The 12331-nt window shown below is 42.0% G+C and overlaps 1 protein-coding gene across 1 annotated transcript in view; it reads left to right on the forward strand.

Annotated features, from left to right (window-relative positions):
* Positions 1-12331, forward strand: part of LOC109900395 (fibronectin type III domain-containing protein 1) — a 79435-nt gene that overhangs the window by 254 nt on the left and 66850 nt on the right. The window lies entirely within an intron of this gene.

Consider the following 12331-nt stretch of genomic DNA (forward strand, 5'->3'; position numbering starts at 1 on the left):
CGATAATCAATTAATTATTTACCCCATAAATATAATATATCCAGTTCCCAATCCGCAATTGTTTTTCTTTGTCTGTTTTATATCACGTCAAGAAACCAATAGCTTCTAATTGAGCTGCTGCTGGGACATATATCATAATTACCACGTTGCATTGCAGGGAAAAGTGTTTGTGAGAGAGACTCATTTCAGCAAATCTTCTGGTTTGTGTGCCATTAACAAACTATGCAAAATATGAGGGAAAGTATATTATTTTGGGGACAAATGGTTAAAAGAAAAATTCTTAACAGTTTGCAGATGGGGAATGAACATACCAGTCAAAGTGAGCAATAATAATGAATTTGGGCTGTGAAACTAGGTCTTTCATCGTTTCTGGTCTGGAAGGAAAATGTGATGTAGCCTTTTGAGCGCAGGAGTCATGGAATATGCGCTTACCTCATTGGCGCACACTGAAGTAGCTTTGCTCTACAATTAAAATAAGATGACGAATATTAGATCATAAGCCATATGATTAGTATCAATCACCAAACCAAAGAAATATGAAGAAAAAACTGCTTTGATTGATAATGGGACGTCACAGTGCCAAAAGGGTATTCTAATTGGCGCCAGTAGCAACTCCATGATGGCCCGGATTTCAACTCCAACCTCGCAGGGACAAGGGGCAAGGAGGAAAAGGTTGACTTTCTCATAAAGTTTCTGTCAATCTCGCTCCATCTGCATATAGGTGTCACTATAGCTTCCACGTATTAGCAGTTTGACTTTTATTGGGATGAATCTTGTCCCGGAGGCAGAGGTGAAGGATTTCCTCTCGAAAGTCAAAATTGGCTATAATTCCTTCAGAAAGTATTCATACTCCTTGACTTATTCCACATTTGGTTATGTTACAGCCTGAATTCAACATAGATTCAATATTTTTTTGTCACACAAACTATGCAAAATATGAGGGAAAGTATATTATTTGGGGGACAAATGATGAAAAGAAAAATGCTTAACAGTTTGAAAACATGCTTTTTGAAATTGTGTCAAATTGATTGAGAATTTAAAAAAAGAAATATCTCATTTATATAAGTATTCACAGTCAATACTTTGTAGAAGCACTTTTGGCATTGATTACAGCTGGGACTTTTTTTCGTTGTTGAATTTTACCCCCTTTTCTCCCCAATTTCGTGGTATCCAATTTAGGTAGCTACTATCTTGTCTCATCGCTACAACTCCCGTACGGGCTCAGGAGAGACGAGGGTTGAAGGGCATGCGTCCTCCGATACACAACCCAACCAAGCCAGCCGCACTGCTTCTTAACACAGCGCGCATCCAACACAGAATCCAGCCGCACCAATGTGTCGGAGGAAACACAGCGCACCTGGTAAACTTGGTTATCGCGCACTGTGCCCGGCCCGCCACAGGAGTCACTGGTGCGTGATGAGACAAGGATATCCCTACCGGCCAAACCCTCCCTAACCCGGACGACGCTAGGCCAATTGTGCGTCGCCCCACAGACCTCCCGGTCGCAGCCGGTTACGACAGAGCCTGGGTGCTGCAGTACAGTGCCCTTAACCACTGCGCCACCCGGGAGGCCCTCAACAGCTGTGACTTTTTCTGAGTTAAACTCTAAGAGCTTTCCACACCATCAAAATGCTTCAAGCTCTGTCAAATTGGTTGTTGATCATTGCTGGACAACCATTTTCAGGTCTTGCCATATATTTTCAAATAGAGTTACAGTACCAGTCAAAAGTTTAACTCATCTTGTCACGACTTCCGCCGAAGTCGGCTCCTCTCCTTGTTTGGGCAGTGTTCGGCGGTCGACGTCACCGGCTTTCTAGCCATCGCCGCTCCATTTTTCATTTATCCATTTGTTTTGTCTTGTTCCATGTACACCTGGTTTTCATTCCCCAATCACACTACATGTATTTATTCCTCTGTTCCCCCTCATGTCTTTGTGTGAGATTGTTTTGTGTTACGTGTCTATTTCGACGCGCTATACTGGTATGCGTTTATTCCGTGTTTTTTTTCACGAGGTATGTTTATTTGTTTGTACTTAATATTGTGACTGTTTGCGTATTTGCACTTTTACCAATTGGCTGGAGGTTTCGATGCAGTGGCGTCCGTCTGTTGGTTTCTCCAATAAAGTGTGCGCCTATTCACAACTCTCTGCTCTCCTGCACCTGACTCTGCTCCCAGTACGCACACCATTGACACATCTACTCATTCAAGGGATTTTCTGAAATGTTTGTAATTTTTTTTGTACATTGTATAATAATAGTGAAGACATCAAAACTATGAAATAACACATATGGAATCATGTAGTAACCCCCCAAAAATGTATATTTTAGATTTGAGATTCTTCAAAGTAGCCAGCCATTGCCTTGATGACAGCTTTACACACTCTTGGCATTTTTTCAACCATGAATGAAGTAGTCGCCTGGAATGTATTTCAATCAACAGGTGTGCCTTGTTAAAAAGGAATTTGTGGAATTTCTTTCCTTCTTAATGCGTATAAGCCTATCAGTTGTGTTGTGACAAGGTAGGGGTGGTATACAGAAGATAGCCCTATTTGGTAAAAAGCAAGTCCATATTATGTTAAGAACAGCTAAAACAAGCAAAGAGAAACAACAGTCCATCATTACTTGAAAACATGAAGGTCAGTCAATGCGTAAAATTTGTGTCATCGAGTGCAGTCGCAAATACAATCAAGAGCTATGATGAAACTGGCTCTCATGAGGACCGCCACAGGAAAGGAAAACTCAAAGTTACCTCTGTTGCAAAGGATAAGTTCATCAGAGTTACCAGCCTCAGAAATTGCAGTCCAAATAAATGCTTCATAGAGTTCAAGTAACAGAAACATCTCAACATCAACTGTTCAGAGGAGACTGCATGAATCAGGCCTTCATGGTCAAATTTATGCAAAGAAACCACTACTAAAGGACACCAATAAAAAGAATGGACTTGCTTGGGCCAAGAAACACGAGTGATGGACATTAGACTGGTGGAAATATGTCCTTTGGTTTGATGAGTCCTAGTTTTTGATTTTTGGTTCCAACTGCCGTGTCTTTGTGAGACACAGAGTAGGTGAACGGATGCTCTCCACGCTTGTGGATCTCACGTTGAAGCATGGAGGAGGAGGTGTGGGGGTGCTTTTCTATTGACACTGTCTGTGATTTATTTAGAATTCAAGGCACACTTAACCAGCATGGCTACCACAGCATTCTGCAGCGATATGCCATCCCATCTGGTTTGCACTTAGTGGGACTATCATTTGTTTTTCTACAGGACAATGACCCAACACACATCAAGGCTGTGTAAGGGCTATTTGTCCAAGAAGGAGAGTAATGGAGTGCTGCATCAGATGACCTGGCCTCCACAATCATCCGACCTCAACTCATTTTAGATGGTTTGGGTTGAGTTGTACTGCGGAGTGAAGGAAAAGCAGCTAACAAGTGCTCAGCATATATGGGAAATCCTTCAAGACTCTTTGAAAAGCATTCCAGGTGAAGCTGGTTGAGAGAATTCCAAGAGTTTGCAAAGCTGTCATCAAGGCATAGGGTGGCTACTTTGAAGATTCTAAAATATGAAATATATTTTGATTTGTTTAACACTTTTGTGGTTATTTCACTGTTTGGATGTCTTCACTATTATTCTACAATGTAGAACATTTTTGAAAATAAAGAAAAACCCTTGAATGAGTAGGTGTGTCCAAACTTTTAACTGGTTCGGTAAGTCAAAACTGTAGCTCGGGCCACTCAGGAACATTCACTGTCTTCAGCACAGGAGGTTGGCGGTACCTTATTTGGGGAGAACGGGCTTGTGGTAATGACTGGAGCGGACTCAATGCATCAAACACATTGTTTCCAGGTGTTTGATGCCATTCCATTCACTCCATTCTGGCCATTATTATTAGCCGTTCTCCCCTCAGCAACCTTCTGTGAACTCCAGTGTAGATTTGGCCTTGTGTTTTAGGTTATTGTCCTGCTGAAAGGTGAATTAATCTCCTAATGACTGGTAGAAAGCAGACTGAACCAGGTTTTCCTCTAGGATTCTGCCTGTGCTTAGCTCCAATACGTTACATTTTTATCCTGAAACACTCCCCAGTCCTTAACGATTACAAGCATACCGATATCATGATGCAGCCACCACTTTCCTTGAGAATATGGAGAGTGGTACTCAGTAATATGTTGTATTGGATTTGCACCAAACATAACACTTTGTATTCAGGACAAAAAGTTAATTGCTTTGCCATATATTTTGCAGTATTACTTGTTGCAAGCAGGATGCATGTTTTGGAATATTTCTTATCTATACAGGGTTTTTTCATTTCACTCTGTCAATTAGGTTAGTGTTGTGGAGTAACTGCAATGTTGTTGATCCATCCTCAGTTTTCTCCAATCACAGCCATTAAACTCTGTAACAATTTCAAAGTCACCATTGACCTCATGGTGAAATCCCTTTCTGGCAATTGAGTTTATGAAGGACATTTGTATCTTTGTAGTGACTATTGTTATTTTTTACCCATCTACCTGCTTTGTGGTTGAATCTGTGTTTGAAATTCACTGCTCAGCTGAGGGACCTAACAATTTTCTGTATGTGTGGTGTACAGAGATGAGGTAGTCATAAAAAAATCAGGTTAGTAAGAGTCTAATGACTCCGCCGTGCATCAATCTAAGTAACATAATTTTAAAAATCCTCATCAAAATCTGTCAGTTTAAGCTAGAGATATGACCACCGTCTCAGTCCAACGCATCTGCCAACGTCAGCCTTCCGCATCTGCGGTGGAAGGTCGGTGAGCTACAGCCGTGTTTGTCAGACCATGAGACATCCCAAAATTTGGTATTCTCACGAAAACGTTTGTAGCGTGTCAATCACCTTCTGGAAAGATGAGACTCTCACGAACAGGATGGTATTTTCAGTTTTGCTCAACGACCCCCACAAACTCCACGGGACTCGTCCGAACTCTGTACCGCTGATGTGCCAACCTCTGTCGGTAGTGTCCGTATCGTTTGGGCTACACACTAATATGACCCCGCTATTGAAAGGGGAGATTCTCTGTTTTGCTCTACTGCCTCCACAAGTGTCATGGGACTCATCTGAAGGCAACTGGTACCGGTTATAGGAATGAATGGAAGTATGGAGGTAGTTTTGTCCCCCCCCCAAAAAGGGAGTGTGTCCAAATAAACTGAAATATCTGCTCGATATTATTTTTTGACTGTCTGGTTTTGACATTTATGAACGTATGACAATATATTTTCTATGGGCCATAGTAGTAACGGCCAAATTCAACATTTAATCCAATATTCTTTTGATACCTACGAGGGTCCTAAAATTCAAAATCAGGTAGCTAAATTATCCATGGTATGTCCACCTAAAAACAGTTCCATATGATTGTGACTTTTTAAGCAAAATTTTACTCTTTAACTTATCTAGGCTTGACAAAACAAAGGGGTTGAATACTTATTGACTCAAGAAATTCCAGCTTTTTATTTTTTATTCATTTGCAAAAGTTGAGAGCCGTGCGTCCTCCGAAACACAACCCTGCTTAATCCGGAAGCACCAATGTGTCGGAGGAAACGCCGTACAACTGAGGAAGACGTGCATGCGCCCGGCCCGCCACAAGGACGACACTGGGCCAATTGAGCGCCGCCTCATTGGTCTCCAGGTCGGCTGAGACACAGCCTGGAATCGAACCTGGTAACATGGAATGGAATGGATAGTGATAATGAGACCCCAGTAAAACACAAGGTAACCTGCCTGTGCCCCTCAACCTGCTCAGGGAGAACTTCCTATCTGACAGATCAAAATGCTGGATCATTTGTCAGTCTGCCAAGTCATTTGGCTTCAAAGTGTCTTGTTGTTGTCATTATTTGAGCATATTTTACACTTCCCTGTCACACTGAATAACCCTCCCGCTGGTCACAGACGTCAATTCAACGACTATTCTACGTTTATCAGTCTGCGCCACTCATGACGCACACTCAACACATAAATCCAATCAGGATGTATTTTTGGTTGTCTCGGGGGAGACCAATCTAGCTACCTAATTCAGCCATTGGCTAGGCCCTCAGAAGCTAAATAGAAGGCATCTGCCATTCAACTGTATTAGTGCCAGGGTTGGGGTCAATTCCATTTACATTACAGTCAAATTCCAATTCTCTTCAAAGCTTTCCAATTAGGAAAATGTGGAATTGGAATTACAATTTGGTTTACTTTATAAAATGACTTTAATTCAAATTAATTGAACCCGGCCCTGATTATGGCAGAATTTTGGAGTGACAGTGGAATCAAGCAATTACATTTAGACTTGTAATGGGTCGGACAATTTTTACAAAAACATATGGAAATGTCTGCCTTCTCGCAAGGCCGGAAGGTCATTACGCAATAGTGAGCAGTAGTTTTCCCACGGTCTAGGTAACTACGTTGTTGTAGGTTAGTTAAAAGCTATCGAAGAGGATGTTGTTGCTAATTTGTTAGTTTTGCCCTTTTCAAGATTAAACTTTCAACAAGAACTTTAAGTTTCAAATGATCATTATAAAACAGGTTGTCTGGATCCTGGATGCTGATAGCATGGAGTTATAGCACCACAATCCCTACATTCCACAGGCAATGCTTATTAACAGTTCCAGCAGATTTATCCACTGTCCCATAGCCCAGCTAGCGTCTAGACATGATTTCCCTATGCTACTAGGCTATCACTTGTTTGCAAGTGATCCTTGTTGTCTGCCTCTACGACCTGTGCAACAATGTTGCAAATATTTGTTTTAAATACACTTATGTTTGTGAAACATTGTTGCATTTAAACTTCATGTGAATGTGAAGACGATGTTGGCGTAATAGTTGTACTTTTCGACTGGGAAATGCTTAGCCTAATGGTTGTGTTTTTGTCTCCTTATCATTGGAATCTACCTGCTTATTATGTCAGAGTGAATGTGCTGCTTATTCTTTAACTTCAGGCTGTGAGTGACAGCTGTCTTTCTATCGGCCCTCTGTGTTTTACAAAAAGTGTTCTCTCCTACATGGAGTGTGCTGGTATTACGGACATTGTCCTTCCAGCATCACACGCCTGTTACACTCACATCCTTGGATGTGTCACTGTTGTCGCTTTTGGTGATAGTGGGAAAGTGATGGCGTTAGGCTGTGCAAGCAGTGTGGTTGTTGCTGCTATGTCTGTGTGAGTGGCAGCATGAAGCGTGGCTTAGCCTCAGGTCCGTTAGATTCAGCTGGGCGCATTAAGTGATGCTATGTTATTTTTCTGTTTTGCGTTTGGTACAACGTGCTGGAGAGATTTTTTTTACCCACTGAAGGCCTAGGTCCAATAGCCATGGTTCATCACTGGAAACAGGTGTCTCTCAGTTTCCTCTGTTACCATAGGGATAGGAGAATAGGTCAACACATGCTTCTAACTAATTGGAATGATGAACATCGGGGTGGACAGAGTCATGGAATATTCATCTCGAAAGACCTCCCTGAGCACATCCCCTAACCATCATTATTGTCAGTAGAAGCCCATTGGGCACACACAGGTTGAATCAACGCTGTTTCCACGTCGTTTCAATTAAATCACGTTGAATAAACGTAGAATAGTCGTTGAATTGACGTCTGTGACCAGCGGGAGGGTTATTCAGTGTGACAGGGAAGTGTAAAATATGCTCAAACAATGACAACAACAAGACACTTTGAAGCCAAATGACTTGGCAGACTGACAAATGATCCAGCATTTTGATCTGTCAGATAGGAAGTTCTCCCTGAGCAGGTTGAGGGGCACAGGCAGGTTACCTTGTGTTTTACTGGGGTCTCATTATCACTATCCATTCCATTCCATGTTAGCAGGTGAAGTGTAAAATGGAGATAGCACAGGCAGACAGAGATTTCCGATCCACAGACAGTACAGATGTTTTAGAAGTGCCTAGAGCGCACGGTTTGTGAAATCAATTTGGAGCCACGCTCACACTTGCTGTGAGAGTACCTGTTGCTCACCAGAGGAAAAGAAAAGGCCTGAGTGGAAAAAATTCAAAAGGCTGGAGTTTTGGAGAAGATTAGCCAGCTAATTAATCCCTGTTGATCTGATTTAGCTGCCACGTTACAATAGCCCTCTATTCTCCCTTACCCTTTCTCTCCTAATCTCCTCTCTCTATCTCTCTCCATTTCTCATTAAATCTTTCTTAACACTCTTTGTCTGACTTCCTTATTTCCAATTCCTGCCTTTGCTCACTTTCTCTACTCTCTCTCTCTCCCTCTCTCTCACTCTCTCTCTTTCTCTATTATCTCTGTCTCCCGCTCTCTCACTCTCTCACTCTCTCTCTTTCTCTATTCTCTCTGTCTCCCGCTCTCTCACTCTCTCCCTCTCTCTCACTCTCTCTTTCTCTACTCTCTCTCTCTCCCTCTCTCTCACTCTCTCTTTCTCTATTCTCTCTCTCTCCCCCTCTCCCACTCTCTCACTCTCTCTCTTTCTCTATTCTCTCTGTCTCCCGCTCTCTCACTCTCTCTCTCTTTCTCTCAGACATGTGTGCTCAGTGAGTGAGGTCATCCAATTAAACGTAGATGCTGTTTGTTGTGGTTCTGTGCTTTTCTTGTCCACTGCTCCCCCTTCCTCTTTTACTCCTCTCCACTCCCCCAGACTTCCACACAGTGCCGAGGGCTATTCATTTCTTACAGTAAGCACTTAGTAAAAGCACAAAAGCCTAGAATCCCCAAAAGCCTAGCCAAGTATGACACTACAGTAGCATTGTGATGAACAAAATAAGAGGAGTTCCGGGGAGAGACCAGGCTATTGGAACAGAGTCGACAGGAGGTCACTGGTTGAGTGACAGAGAGACAGAGAGGCGGAGAGACAGAGAAAGAATCAAGTTAGAGAAAGGGAGAAGGGGAAAAGAGGGAATCATGTCCTCGCAAGCCACAGGAATTTCTCCGTTCCGCCTCACCAAGAGGAATTCTACAGGAGCACTTCTACAGGATTGGCAGATCTCAGGTTGAGCTTCGGGTTTCAACTGTAACACAGGGGAGAATCCGGGTAGAGAGAAACATCTATTGAGACAGACTGACAGACAGGGAGCGAAAACATGTAGCTAATACTTTCCAGCGTGTCGACTGCAAGCGTGTTTGATCACCTGACGTGGGGCCGAGCCAGGCTCTCTCACCTGTCACTCAGGTGTCCATCAACCCTGCCGCTGATTCGTCTCACCTCGGGATGTCATCTCTGGGCGTGGTTATGTTTGGTTAAACAGGTAGCACCTGGGCTAGTGAACATCTGTCACAGAGAGACTAGAGAGAGAGAGTGTGTAGAGAGTGTGTGTGTTGGACATAATGCGTTTGTGTAGAGCGAAAGTGTGAACTCCTAATTCACAGGATTAGCAGTAGGTAGCATTGCAGTGTAGTTGACTCATACCCTGCGCTGGTTACAGAGAACCATGATGTCATGATGGTTTGGGGTTGGTGTATTAATCATGTGAAGGGATGAGTATATTGGGCCATGGTTTCACTGGTTTGCTGAATTTGTGGAGAGTTGTATGTGGCAGGCGCGAAAATCTGATATCAAAAAATCTGATATCAACTTGGGAGGAGACAATTACATGAAATTTTCTCAAGAGCAATTCCTGAGGGCCACACCAAAAGTTGTGCTGTAACACAGCCTACGTTGTAATATGTTAAATGTATGTTAAATGTATATTGAGGAACCATAATCACTACTACTGGATAATTGCTAGGTACAGTAGTTAACTGAAGGGTTGTCCCAACTTGTTCAAATGTTTAAATCATTATAATACTACTACTATTAATAATAGTTATAGCAGTGTTCCTTCTCAGTCCAGTATGTACCTGGTTAAATAAAGGTGAAATAAAACATGTAAAAGTTCCCTGGTGACAATTTAGCTTTTGCAACGAGACCATTAAATATATTTTAGACGATGGTAGAAGAGGGTGTAGTTCTGTTCAGTTTATCGCTAACCTTATCACAGGGACTTTGAGGCACTACAGCTGCATGCTGATCTTGGAATAAACTGACGATAGCAAAGATCCCATCTTTGACAACGTCACATAAATGGAATAGGTACTAGCTAGCTTGATAGTCAATGTTTGCTTTAGTTTGCGCGCTAGCTCTGCAAATTAGTGTGTGAACACTGCCAACATTTTTTTTTAAACATTGATATGGCGCGATTGACTGGATTAACCTCACGTCAGTTACGTGCATTTTGGACAGTAGATACGAACCCTCTATTATCTTGCCAGCTAAAGAACTGGCAGTGGATCAAACCATTGTGAGGCAAAGGGCGGGGGGGTCGCAAACTTTTGAAACTTAAAACTTGTTGGGGATAGGGGGCAGTATTCACTTTGGATGAATTGCGTGCCCATAGTGAACTGCATCCTACTCTGTCCTAGATTGCTAATATATGCATATTATTATTACTATTGGATGGAAAACACTCTGAAGTTTCTAAAACTGTTTGAATTATGTCTGTGAGTATAACAGAACTCATAGGGCAGGAAATCTTCCAAACAGGAAGTGAAATTCTGAATGTGAGTCAAATTTGATGTCATCGCCCCTTCCCTTCCAAATAAGATATGGATATGTTAGCACTTCCTACGCCTTCCACTAGATGTGCTCATTCAGTAGAACGTGGAATGGAGCCTCTGGTGTGAACTTTGACCGAATGGGAGGGGAAATAGTCACTGTCTTGGCAGAATGCAATTTCCCTGTGGCGCATTTGTCTGATGTCACCGTCGTTCCATTTGGCTGCAGACGAAAACGTATGATCCGGGTTGGAACGTTATTGGATATATATGAAAATAACATCCTGAAAATTGATTCTCTACTTAGTTTGACCAGTTTATTCGACCTGGAATATATCTTTTTGAAGTTTTCGTCCGAGTTCTCCTGGACCAGCGTCAGCTTTTGGGCACGTGAGCTGAAAGTGCTAGCAAATGCAGCTAATTGGACACTAGTATTGGAAATTATGGAACAAAACAATGATTTATTGTGGAACTAGGACTCCTTGCACTGCATTCTGATGAAAGATCATCAAAGGTAAGGGAATATTTATGATGTAATTTCGTATTTCTGTTGACTCCAACATGGCGGAGAAATATATATATTTACGTCTGAGCGCTGTCTCAGATTATTGCATGGTAGGCTTTTTTCATAACGTTTAAAAAAAAATCTGACACAGCGGTTGCATTAAGAACCAGTGTATCTTTAAATATATGTAGAACATGTATCTTTCGTCAAAGTTTATGATGAGTGTTTTTGTTATCTGGCGAAGCTATCTATAATTCCTCCGGATATTTTGGAGGCATTTCTGAACATGGCGTCAATGTAAACCGAGATTTGTGGATATAAATATGCATATTACCGAACAAAACATAAATGTATTGTGTAACATGTCATATGAATGTCATCTGATGAAGATTATCAAAAGGTTAGTGATTCATTTTATCTCTAATTCAGCTTTTGTGACTCTATCTTTGGCTGGAAAAAATGGCTGTGTTTTTCTTTTGATTTGGTGGTGGTCTAACATAAATATATGTTGTGTTTTCGCTGTAAAACATTTTAAAAATCAGACATGATGGGTAGATTAACAAGATGTCTATCTTTCATTTGCTGTATTGGACTTGTTAATGTGTGAAAGTTAAATATTTCTAAAGAATATTTTTGAATTCCCCGCCCCACCTTTTCAGCTGAATGGGGGGGAGTTCCCCTCGGGGAACGCCTTGCCATAACATGTTTTAATTAAAAACACGCTATTAAGTGTTTATAATCAGCACAAGTGCTTTCATTGCGTATTATTAATATTATTGAAATTACATAGTTATGTTTACAGTGATATATTGGAGGGGTCGTGTCCCCCCCGTCCCCCCTGGGATTTCCGCCTATGGTATGTGGGTTAGAGGGTATACTGAGGTGTGTGTGTGTGTGTGTTGTGGGGAAAAAGGGGTTAGTAGGCTGTAAAAATCAGACCTGCAGAGAAGCGCAGGTGCATGACCCAGAGGGTTTCTGAGACAATTTTTGGACGAGGCTATGACACATCCTTAGGGCTTACTTCTGCACATGCTGCTTGCTCTGTTGCATACAAACACACACACACACACACACACGCACACGCACGCACATACAGAAACACACACACACACACACAAGTATCTCCAGTTATTGTGTTTGGCTCTGTGTTCCTGGGCTAGGCACCAGAGTGGTTGCATCATACAGTAAGCAGACATAGTGGTGAGAAGCGCTTTCAGCAAACAGTAGAAATATAGAGGAAGGCAGAGAAAACAGATCAGTCCAATAAAGATTTGGGAGAGCCTGCTTACTGCAGTGTGATTGACAGGAGTTACTAGTGGCTTTCACGGGATCGCG

This window comes from Oncorhynchus kisutch, linkage group LG12 (assembly GCF_002021735.2).
Source record: "Oncorhynchus kisutch isolate 150728-3 linkage group LG12, Okis_V2, whole genome shotgun sequence".
Taxonomy (NCBI): domain Eukaryota; kingdom Metazoa; phylum Chordata; class Actinopteri; order Salmoniformes; family Salmonidae; genus Oncorhynchus; species Oncorhynchus kisutch.